The following is an 18,634-nucleotide window of genomic DNA, read 5'->3' as shown; positions in this document are numbered from 1 at the left end:
TGTACTTGTACTGGGTGCTATGGCTATAAAATATATGCGCACAGATGCACAGATCCGATAGTAACGGGTTTTCAATAGGGATGCTACAAAAGTAGACCGATAGTGCAAACGACGCCATATTTTTTCCCGTTCATTTGACATTTCTCTTCAATAAAGTTTGCCATTTCATCATGGAAAGATATACGATCCAACAAAGAGTTGAAATTATTAAAATATACAACCGTACATTCGGAGTCAGTGGCCTCAACTTTAAGAGCACTACGTCCAATTTATGGTCGTCATAATCATCCTGTCAGAACAACAATTGAGCGTCTAGTGGAAAAGTTTGAATCCACAAACACAGTAGAAAATGTTCCCGTGCCAGTGAAGACACAAATCAGTCTCTCACACGTCGTTCTCAAGGACATCTCTGTGACGTCGTTGTGGCGAATTTTGCAAAAAGATCTTGGCCTACATCCTTACAAGATCAAATTAACCGAATAACGGAAGCCGCTTGACCTTCAGCATAGTCGTATGTTTGTGAATTGGGCTGAGGAACAACTTGAAAGTGATCCCCATTTTCATCGAAAAATCAATTTCTGCGATGAGACTAATTTCTAGCTGAATGGCTTCGTCAATAAGCAAAATATGCGTTATTGGTCAGACAGCAATACACACGTACTCCATGTATCACCATTGCATACCGAAAAAAATACGGTTTGGTGCGGTTTATGGGACAGCGGCGTACCTCTTTCGTGATGATCAAGACCGGTACGTTACTGTGAATGGGAATCGCCACTGCTCAATGTTAACCGAATATTTTTGGCCCGATGATATGGACTTGGACAATATGTGGTTTCAACAGGACGACGCCACAAGCCACACAGAGAATGTTCCAATTGATTTATAGAAAACCACTTTTTGGGCCAGACCATTGGCCGCCTCGGTCGCGCGATTTTACGCCGTTAGACTATTTCTTGTGGGGCCGTTCAAGTCTATGGTCTATGCCAACAAGCTAGCGACGAGATTTGGGTTCAACTACTGAACTTTTGCAAGCGTGCCCATGGTGGCCATGCAAAAGAAATCGAGTTCCATGCATAATGGCATCGAATGTATTTTCACAGGAATAAAAAATTTCATCACTCATTCACTTTTATAGTGCTGTTTTTGAAATCCCATTATAATGATAAGGTTTCGTTTTTTGCAAATGTTTTGTTTTATTTGAAGATCTTGCCTTAAATTGCGGTAATTTCTATTTCAAATCTATTATAATCATGCGTAATTCAAATGTAAAATTCGAAAGTGTTTTTTCCTCCCAAGAACATCACCAGTCAATTCACTGAGCAAAAGTTTTAATCAATTTTAACATTTTTCGCACCGCCTCTTGCCCACAGGTGCCTTTCTTTGAAAGCAAACAAACACTCGCCAACGAATACCTCAATTTATAAAGGGAAGAAATTAAACCACGAAACTTATTTTGCTTTAAGAAAGTATGTGTTAACTTGATTGACGGCTGGTCGTGGCCTCGATGTGGGTTACGTCTCACGCCCGGTGATTGGCATATTGACAGGTAATCACACGCATTAACCTGTCAGTCGCCTGAAGACTAAAATGAACTAAAAGTCAATTTTTGCTACCAAAGCGGGGTGGATAAAGATCGATGGGCATACAATAACAAAAGAAGAAATCACGAAACAACAAGTGTTTGAAAGAGTGTGAAAACTCACTTTCATATATGGATGTAAGAGTATATTTCCTTAAATGTTATTTGATAGCAGTCAGTGGGTAACTTTGCACGTACATATGTAGGTAAAATAAGTTTAGGCATTTATTTTCTTACAATAATTAATTTAGATATTACAGTAATTTTGGGTTTATACAAACACTTAAATATTTAAAAGAATGTACTTTTGGGTTGCCCTCACTACACAAAAATATTCCATTGTTATGTCGATTCTAAATATCAGAATTCGACCTCGATGTTAATCAAGCCAGGCAAAGCCAAAAGGGCAGCATTCTTTCTAACTCAATTGTAGAATATTCTATGTCGCAACGACAGTAAAAAACAAAAGTAGGTAATACCTAAGTTCGGGTTTAACCGAACAATTTATACCCTTGCAACTTGAAAGGATTAAAGGCAGGGGGTAACTTTATTGATATCTATTTTACGAGTATGCATGCAGAAGCAGGACTTCATCTATTGTCTGAACATAAAGGCGTCGAAAATATGCACGGATTTAGAACCCAAATAGACCTCTCTACTACTCATCATCAGAACTTTTCGTGAAACGCTCATACATGAGTAGAGCTCAGAAAGAATTCCCTTTTTATGTGATAGTTTTTGCTCCACCAAACAAAATTGATTTCACATTTTTAACTATATTAAATCAAAACTTTTGGACGCCAGATATTTTTTATCGTCGTTTTAAACTCGACAACTTCTTCCCATAACCTCTAACGAACTCACCAATTTAATTACAGCATAACTCGTTCCGTTACATAAGTGCACTAATTGTTTGCGAATTATGAAAAATAAATATAAAAAGTGTAAGATTCTCAACAAGAAACTCAAAAAGCAACAAATTGCCCAAGGATATAAAATTTCATTACATTGTTCGCCAAAGTTTAGTGAAGACAGTGAAAGACGATGCAAGCTGTGCCAAAACCACATGGCAACTAACTAAAATAATTATCGATAACAAATTACACAAACAACAACAGCAAACATTTCTGGCATAAAGTATGGCAAAAGTTTGTATTTTTAATTTGAAAAAACTGAAAGAAAAAGCTGACTTTCATAGAAGTCGAACGAGTGGATTTTCTTAATTAGTTTCGAATATTAAATCAATAAGAAATAAATAAAAATTAAAGGGGACATAAAAAACGGTTTATTTCTTTTCTTCTTCTTCTTCGCTGGCGTAGGCACCACTTACTCGGTTATAGCGGAGTTAACAATAGCGCGCAGGAGTTTTTTTCTTTTTGCTATTTGGCGGTAAGTCGAGATATCAAATGAAGTCAGGTCCTTCTCCACGTGATCTCTCTAACGGGGTGGATGTCTTCCTCGTCCTCTGCCACTGGCGGGTACTAAATCGAAAAGCACATGACTTAGGCAGCGCAGGCGCTATATCTTGAGTCGCTGAACTATGTCGATGTCGCCGTATATCTCGTCAAGTTCATCGTTCCATTGAATGCGATACTCGCCGTTGCCAATGCGCAAAGGACCATAAATCTTCCGCAAAACTTTTCTCTCGAACACTCCTAAGGCCGACTCATCAGATGATGTCATTGTCCATGCCTCCGCACCATATAGCAGAACGGGAATGATGAGGGACCTAAAGAGTTTACATTTCAATTGCCTACTCAATCCGACGTCAGTCAGTTGAACAATTAACAGACAAATATTCAAAGGAATGAGAAATTTTCAAGGTAAAAGGTCCAACCGGCGAATCTCCGATATTAAGTTGGCTAAGAGCGTATCCGATTCCCCACTTATCTACTCAAGAACACATTTTTCGAGTTGAATTCAATCACATAATTTGATGTTGAACAGAAAAAAGGCATAATTTCTTGCCATTCTATATCAATTTGATTAGCCAGTTTATACAAGTCGTTTTTTCGATTGGACACCCTTCAAAATCTATATATTTGGAAACTTCTGAGGACATCTACAACTTGGAAAATCAGTGGTTTCTTTTTCTCTTCAATTTCAATCGAAAGTCATCGTTTTTTGGTTGAAGTTTATGGTGAACCTGCTCTTGCTGGGCGAACGTGCTTAAATTGTTTTACAAGATTTAAAGATAATAATTTTTTCTTGGACGACAAAGAACGTACTGGGCAGTCAAAAAGGTTTAAAAACGAAGGAACAGAAGCATTACTTGATGAAGCTATGAAAATTGTTGTCAAACACAAGAAGAGCTCGCAGAATCTTTGGGAGTCACTCAAGATTTTAAGATATTTCAAAATGTTTGGAAGCAATCGAATATATTCAGAAGCAAGGAAATTTGAATAGTATAGTGCAAGCCGAAAATGCAGCATTCGCTAGTGCAGAGGTACACGATTAAGTTCTGTGTGAAACTCGGTAAATCTGCTTGATATGATCGAGCAAGCTTGTCCAAATGTTGCTTTAGCAAGAAGTGGTGTGTTTCGGTGGTACCAGGGCTTTTTGGAGGGCCGGGAAGAGGTCGCTGATGAAGACCGTGCTGGGAAACCTGCGACTTCGACTAACACCAACAATGAGATTCACGTCCTCAAAGTTTTGAACTCAGTCCGTCGACTAAGTATTTGTTTAATTGTCCAGATGTTAAATTTATCAAAATCTGTGGTTTATGCCATTGTGATAGAGCACTAGAACATACGCAAGGTGTGCGCGAAGATGGTTCCCAATCAACGTTTCCGCATCTATCCTACAGACCAGATGTGGCCCCCGGACCTTTTTTTGTTTCCTTGCCTGAAAAGGTCGATGAAAGGCAAGAATTTTGAGACGACAGAGGTGATCCCAGCAGCATGCACCCGGCTCTCAAGGGCGTTCCGGAGAATGCCTTCCGTGAGGCCTTCAATGCTTGGAAATTACGCTGGCAGCGCTGCATCGACGCAGAAGGAACTCATTTTGAAAGATTTTAAAAAATTGTAACGATTGGTTCAATAAATTTTTTTAAATCAACACAGTCCTATTACTTTCCGGACAAACCCTGTAAGAATTGAAGGCAAGAGACGAGTTTGAATGTCAGAACGCTACAAAATAAGTAAATTTTTCATCAGATTCTAATTGGACATGAAAAATGGATTCATTACAACAAAATCATATGTGCAACCTGGCCTACTAAATCAAAGGCAAACCCGAATATCCTTGACCCCAAGGTATTGCTTTGGATTTGGTGGATTCAGTTTGTCGTACTGTATTATGAGATGCTAAAGCCATATAAAAACGCGCGATTAGACACGAGGCAATAACTTTATATCATGAAAACGCAAGACCGGTTATAAACTTATTGGAAGACAGGTGCCCTAAAATGTAGAACGCCCTCAATGGAATACGGTTCACATCAGAAGAGGGTATCAGAATTTTTTGATTATAAGTCGACATGGCGACGCAATTTTTTTGGGTTGGAATCTACAAACTGGTAGACAGACGAGAAAATGTTAAAGCTTGAAAAGGCCAATTCTATTTTGTGGAATTGATTCCGATAAACGTAACTACTTAATCGTCTTAATCATAAATTCGGATGAAATAACTTCACAAAAATAAGTATATAAATAAGAAAAATGCAGTGTCCGAATATGTGCGCATGGTGCCACTGCTTTCTGTGGAGTACGTTAAGTACGGGAACTACTAGATGAATCAAGCAAAAGAAATAGAGAAGAGAGTAAAAGCAGTAAAGGTACACTGAACTAGCTATTGGGGTTATATAGCACAGGCTATGAAATGATTTTGAAATGTTGCGAAATTTTAATAACACAATTTACAAATCTGTATAATTTACTTTTCATTATCCTATCTAAAATGCACTATGTTTTGTCTGCCAAATATACTATCTAACGCAGGAAGCGCACAATTTAAGAATTTTTCATTGTCTGCTTTTGTAGTCAAGTGTTGCTTGAAGACAGCTAATCTAATTGCAGTTAAGAAAGCAAGTTCAAAGGAAGACAAAAGACCAAATCAAATCAAAATGTTTGTGACCTTAACTGATTAGGACATTAGCAACAGTTGCTTAATTTCCTTCAAACACCCTTAAGCCCAAAATGAAAAAGAAACACGAGAAGCGTAGGAGTTCAAATGAAGTGAAAGTTTGCTGAAAGGATACGTGCATTAGAAACAACAAAGGGCCAAGTAACAGTAAAGTGGCGAGTCAACACGCAACAGTGCCCACAGCGAAAGTACGTTTTTTCGCCCGCAACGAAGCGTGTTGGAATTTTTATGGCTACAGCTGTGCGTTGTTGTTGCTTTTGCTATTTTTTGCACGCTTTGTTTAGCTTACATAACGGATTTACCGTTGGCAGTGTTATGGTTTGTTGCTTTTGTAATCGCTGCGCTTGTAAACATATGTTCATGGTATCGTGCCTATGTATGTGTGTATGTGTGTTCTTATTTGCTGTTTAGAGGATTTCAACTTCATTATTATTACATTTTTATTTTATTTTTCGTAGTTAATCATTAATGACATTTGTTGTCAGGCTGTCAGAAGTGTCAAAACACGATTTTAACACCCACCATTGCATACATTAAGGCGTTAAAGCGTTCACTTTTTCAAATTCTTAATTTATTTAGCGTTGGTGGAGGGGAGAAGCACAGGATTTTTTAAGAATTATTTAGAAAAAGCTTAATTTCCAATTGCGAGCAAAAGGGTGACCTCGTATTTGCAGAGGGCATAAAAACCTTTGCCACTTGGGCACTTTATGAGTGGCAACATGCCACACTTTACAAACTACATGCCACATTTACATATGTATTTGTATGTGCGCTTGTACTTATATGTATATAACACACAGTAACAGCTGTAAATGGCAAAGTGTCAAAGCTAATAAACGCCAACGGATAATTATGGCAATATGAAGCATAAACACAGGCGCTTCCGTGTTGAGTAGCTGTAGCTATACGCATACATACATACGTATAATATACACACTCACGCTTTCGCAGGGAAGCGCATAATTGTTTAGACATGTGAGCGTAATAAGAACATGGCACGTCATAAAGCTGAGCTAAGTTAATGACGCCGGGAGCCGGGTTGTGTCTAAGCACTAACGCGTAGCGGGTTCGCTTGTCATATGTAGATACCAAACCAAACATATAAATGGATAACCTATAACCCATAGGTTGGTCCAAAAGCAAGTTGAATTTGGTTATGCAAATCAGGTTTTATAACTCTTTGGGACCGGTGTTCTCCTGCGTAGCAGACCCATTTTAATGCTTAGCTTAGTTTTAGGCTTAGTTTTTGCGGATAATAATATTGCTATTGGCTGCCTGAAAGCTATGATATTATGAGTTTAGCTCAGATCGAGAGAACTTGTTAGTGGTCGTGAGTTTACAATATGCCCTTTTTAGGTTGGTAGTTAGTCTAAGTTTTTTTTTTTACTTTTTTGAAACTTTATGCTAAATTTTCTTCGATTCATTCTTTAGGTAATGAACAAAAGAATAGACTTTTTCAAATCTTCCATTTTGTAAGCATCTTTTAGCGGAAATTTAGTCAAAAAACTCATTTCTTTTGAAAGGTGCAGTTGTGTAGAACATCTTAAGGGGTTACATGGGTTTACGGGTTTCAAAAAATCAATTTTTTTATTATCTTATTAAATTCTACAACACCTTTAGAATATTGTCTTAATATTGTCTTTTCAAGCTGATCCGAGTAATAGTTTCGAAGATGCAGCCTTGACAACTCTTGCGCTCAAGGCTTCCTGGGCTAAGTGCGCCGTCTTTAAGCGCGTTTTTCTCGAAACTGTGTTTTTAAAGTCGGCTGGCAAGATTTCTCGAGAGCCACACAACCGATCTTCATGAAATTTTACACAAGTCTTTGAGATACAATTCTTAAAGACTTGAACGAAGGATTATTTTTCGATTACAACTACTTGAAAAAAATTTCGCGAAACTTCACTAAAAATTTTTAATTTTTTGAAAAAATGTCAGCCAAAAATCCAATTTTCGGTTTTTTTCCTTCGTCCAAGTTCAAAGTTAAGGTTTTAACTAAAACACGTATTTTTCAGTTTAGACGATCCTATAAAGAGTTATCCGAGTTTGAAATATTGTTTTCCAAAATTTTCAGCATTTCTATGTTAATAGCGAATGTTTGTAACAATAAAAAATTCTAATAAAATATTTAATTTTTCGTATATGAGGAAAAAATTATTTTTTACCCGTGGAAACCCCTTAAGTAAGCTTGGCTATTTCTTCGTTAAATACCTGCGCTTATCTATCCTGGAAAGAAATGCGTTATTCTTAAATTTTTTGCCATTGATATCAGTTAATTTGAAGATTTGAAGAGATATCTTGCTCCTCACCAGACACCGTTTTTCAAGGGAGTTTCAGGAGATCGTCTATAGGAGCGAGATAACTCTGTATTAACAAAAAAATAATAGCCTTATCACAAAAAATCCGACAAGAACAACATAGTTTAGATGTATAACTAGTTAAGGGCTTATAACATGAAACCAGGAATAATATTCTTGCTCAAATCGTATTCTGAGGAGCTACGAATAGTCGTTTGGCAGCCAAAATACAAGGGTTCTGAACTAGCTAAATAAGAGAAAGTGACGGAAAAAACCATTGTAAATCGTGTCAAAATATATTTAACTTTTGCCTAGTGTAGAAATGAAGAACATTCGCATATGTCTCAATAAGCAGGAATTTTCCAGCGGAAGTCTTGCCGATCAGTACAGCGGATGGAATAGCTAATAACACAGAAAACAATATAAAGAAGATCAATATAGATAGTTAGGCGGCAATTAAAGCAATAATCTCATATCGCATTACGTTAGAGAATTCTTAGAAGGAGGCAGGCAGTTAATGCAGTGTCTGCCGAAAATCAACTACACATATACAGGGACACAGGGCACAAAGGAGTTTCGGGAGACGAAATAGCTAATTAGATTGCCAAAAAGGGTCATCCGACTGATCACCGATCCAGCACAGAAAATGCGTAAGTCTTTAAAAACTATACTATACTAACTATACTATACTCCGAAGAGGGGGACAAACGGAATATAAAGAGATGAAATGCCTTAAGGACTGCTGGATCGCCAAAGATCCCCGAAAGAACACGTAAGATTTTCACTCACAGGGTCTCGAAAAAACTGCAGAACGCTTGTTGGCCTAATGACAGGTGACAACTAACAGGCGAGCCGGATGGACTTTTGTAATGACGACACATGCAGAAAAAGCAGGGAAGTAGGCACGAGAGAGACTGGGACACTTTATAAGCTTCTATCCAACATTATATTGAACTCTTTTTAGATATCTAGGAGCTTCGCAGTTCAAGTTGCTGAATGAAGTATCAAAATTAGATATCAAGTCGTTCTTAGAATTTGCAAAAAGCGTTGACGTTCTGTATGATGAATATTTCAGCTCAAATTAAACTGAATTTTCAACTGGCATTACTAAGGACCAGTAAGTCTATGTATGGCTGGACAGATTAAAGATCTTCAGCTTAATATCAAATTTTCTGAAAAAGTGTAGCAAAATTACGAATTTGTATTGTAACTTTTAACCGCTTATGGCAAAAATTATGTCATGAGTTTTCGACTTTCAATTAATATTGATATTTAATAAATGAAAAGGGGTGAGAATATCATTACAAACGAAAAAATTGTTGTCTGAACACCAAGATTAGTGCTGCTTAGTACAAACGGCATATGCTCATCTCCTTGGCCATGTTCAAAAGCAAAGCAGTCACACTTGAAGATCACAAAGCTACCAGGTCAACGCTGGACGCCAGTAACATTATCAAAAGAAAGCAAATTTTTGCTTGAAAATGCTATTTCGTTCAACAGTGAGCTGGAAATTGAAGATATCGACTTGAAGGAATATTTGTGGGATGCCGTGAAGAACCGGTCCTCATAAAAACTTATTACGAGGAACACCTGATGTGAAATTAAAAAAACAAAGACAAAGAAAAAACGTCTAGGAAAATTTTATTGGCAGGACAGGTTTTTACGGAGGCATCATGGCTTGTTCTTCATATTATGTTCCACAAAAATAAACACAATTTCGAACCACCCTTTATCGGTGAGTTTTGGCTATGTGATACGCATGCTGTTATCGAGGCAGCCGCGCAAACGAAAGCTTAATTTTTTTCGTCTCAGTCGGCATAGTGGAAAACAGCAGTAACGACTTAGTAGTCTGCCCAACAGTACAACGACACGTATACGCAACATTCACACACTCACGAGTGGTACTAGGTGTATACGTAACATTCACACACCTGCTTGTCAATGAGCATACATTTTGTTGGCATGTGTGTGGTTGTATGCGTGCCATCATATATTTATCACCGGCACATTCTCACGTATAAATGTCACTTTCCACTTTTCTGCGTGTTTCCACATGTGGGAGTGTGCGTGTACTCGCACTCTTGTCTGTGTGTGTGTGTGCCCCTACACAGTTAATGAGTAGCAAGTATGTGTGACATTTTGCATATTAATTACCCACTATTACAATTATGAATCTCATTCACAATTAATTAGTGTGTTTTGCCTTACAATCTTCTGTTTATTGTTTTTATATGCGCTTGTTGTTGTTACAAAATCATTTAACTGCTCGTACTGCTGCCTGTTGGCGTTGAATATTAAATAGCTGTGCGCCAGAGGAATTCGCATTTCCTTCGGTAGGAGTACGAGTGTATGGGGCGGCGTGAAAGTGACTCATTAGAAGAGCAAAGAATAATATTATGCGCACTACATAATCGAATAGTATTTATGTAGAAAAAATATGTTTATCATAAAAATTTGTTTATTTTTATTTTGAACTTCGCTTCTTGATATTTTTTTGGAGAAGTTTGCGAGAAATGTACCCTTATATTTTACAGCTTATTTTTTGTTAGTTTTTGCTGGAGATCAGCTCTATTCTAAAACAACGTTCAAATGCTTTTGAATGGGTTTCAAGGTAAAAAAAGACTTTCTTTGCGAATTTATTTCTTAAAAAAGAATGAATAATTTTATTCGGATTATTTGCTCATTATTGAGCACACTTTTGACAATATAGGATAATTTTTTTTGTCACGTTTTTAGTAAGATTCAGACGTGTTTTCTCAAAACTACTTTTTCAAATCCGTTTTCACTGTCATTTCAAAATTACTTGGCCGATTCATTTCAAACTTTGTACACATTTTTGACATACATATAAAATACAGCGCCCAACGTTTAGTAAATTTTTTTTTTACATTAAGGATGTTTTCCACCCACAAAATGGCGGAATTTTTAGTGGAAAATTATATTTTACACTTTAAATGGCCATCAAAAATTTTTAAATTAAAGAAAAATTATCAGAGAACGTTGGGGGAAGATCTCATTATGATTTGACTAATTATTTTTGGTTTTTTATTTTCGTATAAATTTCAGTCGAGTTATGGTGAACACCTCTAATTGCTTTTTTCTCAATACGTTCTGCGGGGAAGCTCTGTTACCGGCTTATGCTTCAATATTTCTGCATGAAAAAATTAGCCTATATTGTCAAAAGTGTGCTCATTATTATACAAAAGGTCCGAATAAAATTACTCAATCCATATTAAAGAAATAAATTCGCAAATTAGTCTCTTTTTAGCTTGAAATCCGAAACGAATCGAACTTTACATGCTTATAAGTATACATCTGTATGTTCATATATGTATATAGCTATTGAAAGCGTTAAATATTTAAATTGCATAATTTTCAAAAATTCAATTTGGACTTACCAGTTAGTTCCGTAAAGCTCTGTTAGCGGTTTTCGCAATAAATCCGTGTCAGCTGGCATCTGAAAAAAAAACAATTTTATTTACACATGAATAATAATATTTTTTAAAAAGCAATATTATTCTATAAAAACTGACTCGATAACTCATTCAACTGAATATTAAAAAAAAGAACAACCTTTAAGTGTGTTGGGCTGTTGAACCGATTAATTTAAATTTTTTTAAAAGATTTAATGATCAGCCACAACATTTAGAATTTAGTTTTTTCCTATAAAAAAAATTATTTTAGTTAAATTGACGATAATAATTGTGATATATGAATTGTTTTCAAATTTTAGGCGTACATTTATACATTTTTCGAGTTACAAGCGATCTCTGTCAGCGTTAAAACACCTCATCCACAATGATTCCGACCTTATCCGTGAATGAAAGCTAAAACAAAACGTCTCTCTAAAAAAATTAGCGTACAATGACTAACGCGCGAAAAAAAATTTAAAATTGACGTATCAAAGCAATATGGCGAAAAATCTTGTCGGTGCTAGTTGTCAAAGTTGTATGGAGGAAGATGAAGTGGAAATATCCATTCTTCCTCCAACTCAACAAATTAGGCTCTCATCATCTCAAATCGCTCTGTCGATTTTTAGGCTCTTATGATGTATTATAAAGAAGTTTTACGTACCATAACAGACCGGGTTCTAAGCTGTCCCAGTGAGATCACTGTTAGAATCGGTATGTTAACTTAATATAATTAAATTTAATCACTAAAATTCGAAAAATATACTTTGAGAAATAAAGTTTTAAAAATTAATTGATGGGGCTGATTGAACTAAGCGGTTACATTTTAGAAGACTCTCATTCCAAAAATACATAGCTGAAATATTCATTTAAAATTTATTTTTTTATTTATTTAATTTTATTATTCGTAAAGGTATAAATATAAGAACACATAAGGCGTACCTTTGAAAAAAACAGCAAAATAATGCAGAAATTATAGAAGAATTCGCTATCAAAGTTTGGAGGAAGAAAGATTTCAAAAAGAAGTTGTAGAAAATTAAGGAGTTACATGGTTTACGGGTTTCAAAAAATCTAATGTTTTTATTGTCTTATTAAATTCTATAACTCCTCTGGAATATTGTTCTAATTTTTTTTCGATTGATGATCCGAGTAATAGTTTCAGTGATACAAACTTGAGAACTTGTGCGCTCGAGGCTAGCTAAACACGTTTTACTCGAAACTATGTTTTTGAAGTCGGTTGGCAAGATTTCTCGTGAACTACTCTACCGATCTTCATGACAGTTTACACAGATCTTTGGCCATGCGTTCAAGTACATGAGATCAGCTCTTTTCGAAAGTTAATAACTATGGCATCGAATTAATGGGTTTTACATAAAGAAGTATTTGCTGAAACAGTTTTTTTTAATTTCTGTAGACTACAATTTTGGAATGAGTAATTACAGTGCAGGAATCAGTTTCATTTTAAAGAACTAACAAATTGATCTAGAAAATTGACGGAAGTTGCATGTTTATTTAAGCCTTGTGTAAGATGTATAGTATAATCACGAGCGCAAAATTTATTATATGAAGTTTAAATAGCATAGGATACATCTACCATTTGCATCAAAGTACTTGAGACTCAATTGTTAACCTTTTGATTTAATTGAGCTTGTAGAAACATTGTCTTATTTATCTTGAAAGTATACCTTGGAGATCATTTAAATGCCGTAAACTGTGCTGGCAAACTAATTTATAAGTGCGCATAAATTTAAACGCCAAGCAAATAATTAAAATACAATTACAATGAAATATGAATTCATAAATTTTATGATTGAGTATTTTAGCCAAATTTTACACTTTACATTGCAGGAAACGAAGTATTGACAAATGCTTGCCATAACAAGGGCGAAACATACACACCAATATATACATGCCTGCCTCACACAAATGTGATTTCATATGCAGACGGCGTAGGACGCACTGAAAGACTGAAGCACAATATCCAGAAGTAGCGAAGGACGCGGGTGCCAGTCAAGCAGTATTGTTTTAGAACCACAAAAAGACGAACGTGCACGAGTATATACACATACATACATATGTATATTGTAAATACATACAAACAGACGTCAGAAAAGTGCGCACGCAAAACGAGCGAAGCGAAAATGAATTCTGACTACTGCGAGAGTATGAAAGGCTACACGCTTTGAGTTATGTGAAGCCATTTGTCATTTGGACACTTGACAACACAAACGCGGGTCGCCAAACCTAACTAATGAAAAGTGCACAACTAACTAAGTATTTAAGCGTCCCTGTGAATATTAAGTAAGTGAATAAATGTTACACTTTTGTTTGTAAATGCAAACGTTTGGAAGTGCTTAGGAGCTTTTGGGAAGGATTACTGCGATGTTTCAGAAATAAATGTTTATTACTAGAATTTTAACACTTTTTGATAAACGAATATTGACTAAATTAAGCTAATTATAATAAATAATTTCTATAATAGATATTTTGAGTTTATTACCGTGTTAGATGAAATTAGAGGTCTGAGATAAATTATCTGATTCTGTCTCGAAAAAGAACTCCATTATTTTTCATTAACTTGAGATTTGACCGACTCACCGCAATTCTACCACAATCGTTTTCGCTTGAAGTTGTCGTAGTGACCCACTTTTCATTGTCAATCTCTACCCGCTTAAGAAATGGATTTATTTTGTTCGGGATCAGTAGATTTTTCAGACGTAAATTCGTTCCATGAGGTTCTTTACGTTAACTTCGAATGCATCTATACAACCCACCCCGTTTTGCGCTTTAATTACTCTAGCGTTGACAAAATTGAATGACAATTTTTTTCTACGAATATACAAGGTCTGTCACAAAAGAAACAGGACTGTTAAAAAAAACAACAAAAAATTAATATTTTTCAAAAGTTATATTTTTTTATTCAAAGTAGTTTCCTTCTGCTTCGATACTGAAATGTCCTGAAACCAGTGTCCTTTCATGGACAAATGAAGTTTTCCAAATAGGAAAAAATCACAGGGTGCCAGATCAGGTGAGTAGGGTGAGTGATTAATGGTTAATATGGAGTTTTTTGTCAAAAAATCAGTGACAAGCGTCGACCGATGACACGGCGCATTTACGTGCAACAGGCGCCAGGCGTGACAAAAGACGCTTCATAACACCAAGGTAAAACACAGCATTATTCGTTTGGCCGGATGGGACGAACTCTCGGTGTACAATACTCTCGGAATCGTAAAAACATATCAGCATTGTCTTTATTTTTGACTTCTGAAGACGACTTTTTTTCGGTGATGGCTCGTCTGGATGCTTCCATTCGGCACTTTGACGTTTGGTTTCGGGATCATATTGAAAGCACCACGTTTCATCACCAGTCACAATCGAATATTTGTAGTTTATGTCCTTTCTCGACTCCTTAATCAAATCCTTACAATGTTGGATTCGTAGCAATTTTTGCTTTTGTGCGAAACAAACTTGGAGCACACCTTCCGTAGACCCAATTTATCTATCAAAATGCTATGAATGGAGTCTTTGGTGATATCTAACTCCATTTCCATGTAACGCAAAGAAGATTTCGGCTCATTCTTAATAAATTCCTGCACTTTTTCAATATTGTTTTGGGTAATCACTGATTTTGGACGGCCCGACTTCTGATCGTCACAGAGGTCCTCACGATCTTCTTGGAATCGCTTAAACCACTCATGCACATTACTACTGGAAAATTTAATATTTGCTCTTTGCATTTTACGACCGATGACCGAAAGCTGCTGTCACTTTTTGATCGATAACATCGATTGTAGTTATCCAATTGTCTTAAAATGGCTACGAAATGTCAACAAGAGATCAAACTTTTATTTCATATACCCACCAATAGGTGGCGCCACCAGAAACAGTTATATTTAAAAAGTTCTGTTTCTTTTGCGACAGATCTTGTATATCTTTCTGACGCCTTATATCGCAACCAGAACGCATTTATTCAACGTGACATAAAAACGGAGGATGCAACCGTATTTAGAAGTTCACTCATGTGAGGAAAGATCTCTGAGCATATGGCTCTATCATCTCTCGACTTCCGGTCTTTGACCAAGTATCCTCTGGGTAGCCTAAGGACATCTGTTTGAAGGCGAGCTAAAGTGAGAAGGCGAAACTTCCCCTCTCCAGGTTTGTGCGATGAGTTTGGGACAGCCTGAGATAAGAAATCCACATTTTGATGACGACTCCTGCAAATGTATTAAGGATTACGATTGAAGGACATGCACCTGGAATCTCCGGTCCCTTAATTAAGAAGGTTCCGCTGCCTAGATTGTTGATGACCTCGTATAAGTAGATGCTGCCATCACCGCTGTCCAAGAAATGCGATGAACGTGACAAGGACCGGTGCGAGTAGGTCCTTGTGGCATTTACTACAGTTGCCATATAAAGGAGCGCAAATTCGGTATAGGATTCGTGGTGAAAGAGAGACTCCATCGCCGAGGCCTGGCATATACCCGGTGGAAGATCGTCTAGCCACAATCCGCATCAAAGCAAAGTTCTTCAACATATCGCTGATTTGCGCCCACGCCCCGACGGAAGAGAAAGCCGATGTGACCAAAGATGTCTTCTACGACTTTAACGCTAGGGTGGTTAAAGAAGGTATCTTTGGCACAACCAAACCCTTCAGCCTTCATGATGAAACATCCCCAAATGGTTTGAGGCTGATCGACTTCGCCGGGCCGAAATTTGGTTCTCTGTAGTACTAGATTCCAACATAGAAAAATTCATCAAGCGATCTCCGGATCGAAAAGCCACCAACTAGATGTTGTTATAGATGGGAGACACGTCTCCAGTGTTTTAGACGCGCGTACATTCCGAGGTCCTAAAATCGACTCGGGCCACTATCTTATTGCAGCCAAGATGCTCCTCTGTGCAGCAAAAAACGCATATCAGCTGCAATCCCAATAGACAGCCGAACAATTTTCTACTCGACTTGCACTCAGTGGTCTCATCAGCAACTTGGTATAAGAGAACTGTGGAACAACATTTCAAGCTCCTTGCGTACAGTTGAAAACGAAACCATTGGTTTTCGAAAAATGCAAAAAAAACAGCTGATACGATGAAGAAGGCCGTGTTGCAGCGGAGAGAAAACAGGCTGCTTACCTCGCAACGTTACGAGAATAAAGCCTAACAGTGGGCTAACAGTGGGCTTTATTCTCGTAACGTTGCGAGGTAGACATCCTGTTTTCTCTCCGCTGCAACACGGCCCTCTTTAAGCTTATTGGACCTTATTAGTGTAGAGAGTATAGATAATATTAATGTGTGTGTAAATCTTCTAGTACTGCAATAAAGAACCTTTCACAGTGCCTGAAAATGAACTAAAAATTTCGCAAATAAAAGTATTCCTTCCTATACTTGCAATTTTTTCCCCGCTCTTTAATAGAATAAAAGTCAAAATACTTTAAGTCTTTCACCTACCAAAAGTATTGCTGGAAATTTAAGTTCTTTAGAAAATAAAAAATAGTACGATTATTCGGAGAAAAAATCGATATTATTCAACTTGCACGCAAAACAAAAGCAATTCCACCAAAGCTCATGCGACAGCGCCCACATACGACAATCAATTGTCCTTGAAGTGAAGCGTTTTACCGGAAGTCACATGTGCACGGTTTCATCTGTCGCTTGCACCCATTCATCGTTGCGCACATTTTTTGTTCTATACACTTTTTCCACTTTAGCTTTCTATATTATTAATATTGACACGCGTCTGTCGCCCGCCAACATGTTTCCGTGTGCCGATGCCTTTGTGGCTCAGCTAATTTCGTTGCTGCCAAAAACAAGCACACACGCATTTCAGCCAACTCAGCCAATACACCGACACCTGCCAGCACCAACCCACCACCACTACAAGGCGCCACTTGATTACATACGCGTAATGACAAATGTCATCGACACTTTGACACACGCTTTGACACACACAGTGACACTCACGGATACTCGCGAGCACACCAAATAAAATTTCACCAGCGCTCCTTTTTATTTGACATCGTGCATGGCATTTGTCAGCAGCGTCGTCTCCAGGATTATCGTCGTCAGTGCTTGTTTGTCAGCGTGTGCAGAGAATACGAAATTAGCGGATAAGCGCTACCCTTCTATACACACACCCCCAAAAACATCTAGATATACATATATACTACATATAACTAAATGCAATCATCGGTGAAAGAAGCCACACACTAGCGGTGTTATCCACACAGATAAATATATCCCTTTGAGAGAGCATTTTCTCCCTGACACATTTAGTTGCACTATTAGAACTGTTCATTTCTGGTTGGAGTGAAGTTGTGCAAAGTTAGTTTACAAATCGATAAGTTGGCAATTTCGATTTTACTTCCTTCCTTCCTTCCACTTGCCTTACTGTCGACATTTTGCCTTTGCAAAATTCGTTCGTTTATCAATTGTTTGCATGCGGAAGCGTGAAGATGAAAAACTTCGCTAGATACGCATATGTATGTATGTGTATAACGGGAGTTCGGAACGTAGTGCTAAATTGAAATGCGCTCAAGTACGTGCGAGACGAGATTACGATATGACGCGGTTAGACGCACAATGGGCCATAGGTGGCAAAATATCATCACATCACCGGCTTTTACAATTCTAATACTATTATATACATACATATGTATATCTCCGATCTCTCGCTCAAAGAAGAAAATAAATCAGACAAACCCAAGGACTTTAGGCCCATCAGCCTCTCCTCCTTTCTACCAAGAGCTCTGGAAAGACTGATAGACTGGTATATAAGAAGGCGCATTCCTGGGGACTATCTATCAGGAGTGCAACAAGCTTATTGTAAGACAAGTCAGTGCAGACTGCCCTGCATACTATGGTGTCATGGCTTGATTTTGCTGTTGGGATCTTCCTTGATGTTAAGGGAGCTTTTAACAACGTCCTACTGGAGGCAGTCGTTGCTACTCTAGACGGTCTTGGGGTTCAATCAAACCTAAAACACCTAATTCTCAGTCTTCAGTGCCACAGAGTGATTGAAACGGGATGGGGCAAGGCGCGCGCACGACGAAATGTGAGTACAAACTGGGCGGTCGGAAGTGGTTTCGCCATCAATTCATTAAAACCGTGATGATTTTATTCACGCATTCCAACCATGGCATTTAACGCCATTTTAAACATAGTACCCGTAGACATCGCCGAAAGGTTTATGGCTGCCAAAGTGACTATTAGACCCAGAGGATCTGGATTCTTAGAAGAACGCGTATCTGGACATACAGGATCACTTAGAT

The 18,634-nt window shown here is 37.4% G+C and overlaps 1 protein-coding gene across 1 annotated transcript in view; it reads right to left on the bottom strand.

The window, feature by feature from the left end:
• LOC126759524 (integrin beta-PS-like) overlaps positions 1 to 18,634 on the bottom strand; it is a 201,272-nt gene that overhangs the window by 58,398 nt on the left and 124,240 nt on the right. The window contains exon 3 of the mRNA XM_050474383.1: positions 11,358 to 11,416. The gene's annotated coding sequence lies outside the window, so the exon portion shown is untranslated. The remainder of the gene's footprint in view (positions 1 to 11,357; positions 11,417 to 18,634) is intronic.

This window comes from Bactrocera neohumeralis, chromosome 5 (genome assembly GCF_024586455.1).
Source record: "Bactrocera neohumeralis isolate Rockhampton chromosome 5, APGP_CSIRO_Bneo_wtdbg2-racon-allhic-juicebox.fasta_v2, whole genome shotgun sequence".
Lineage (NCBI taxonomy): Eukaryota > Metazoa > Arthropoda > Insecta > Diptera > Tephritidae > Bactrocera > Bactrocera neohumeralis.
This window is presented reverse-complemented; position numbering and strand designations above follow the sequence as displayed.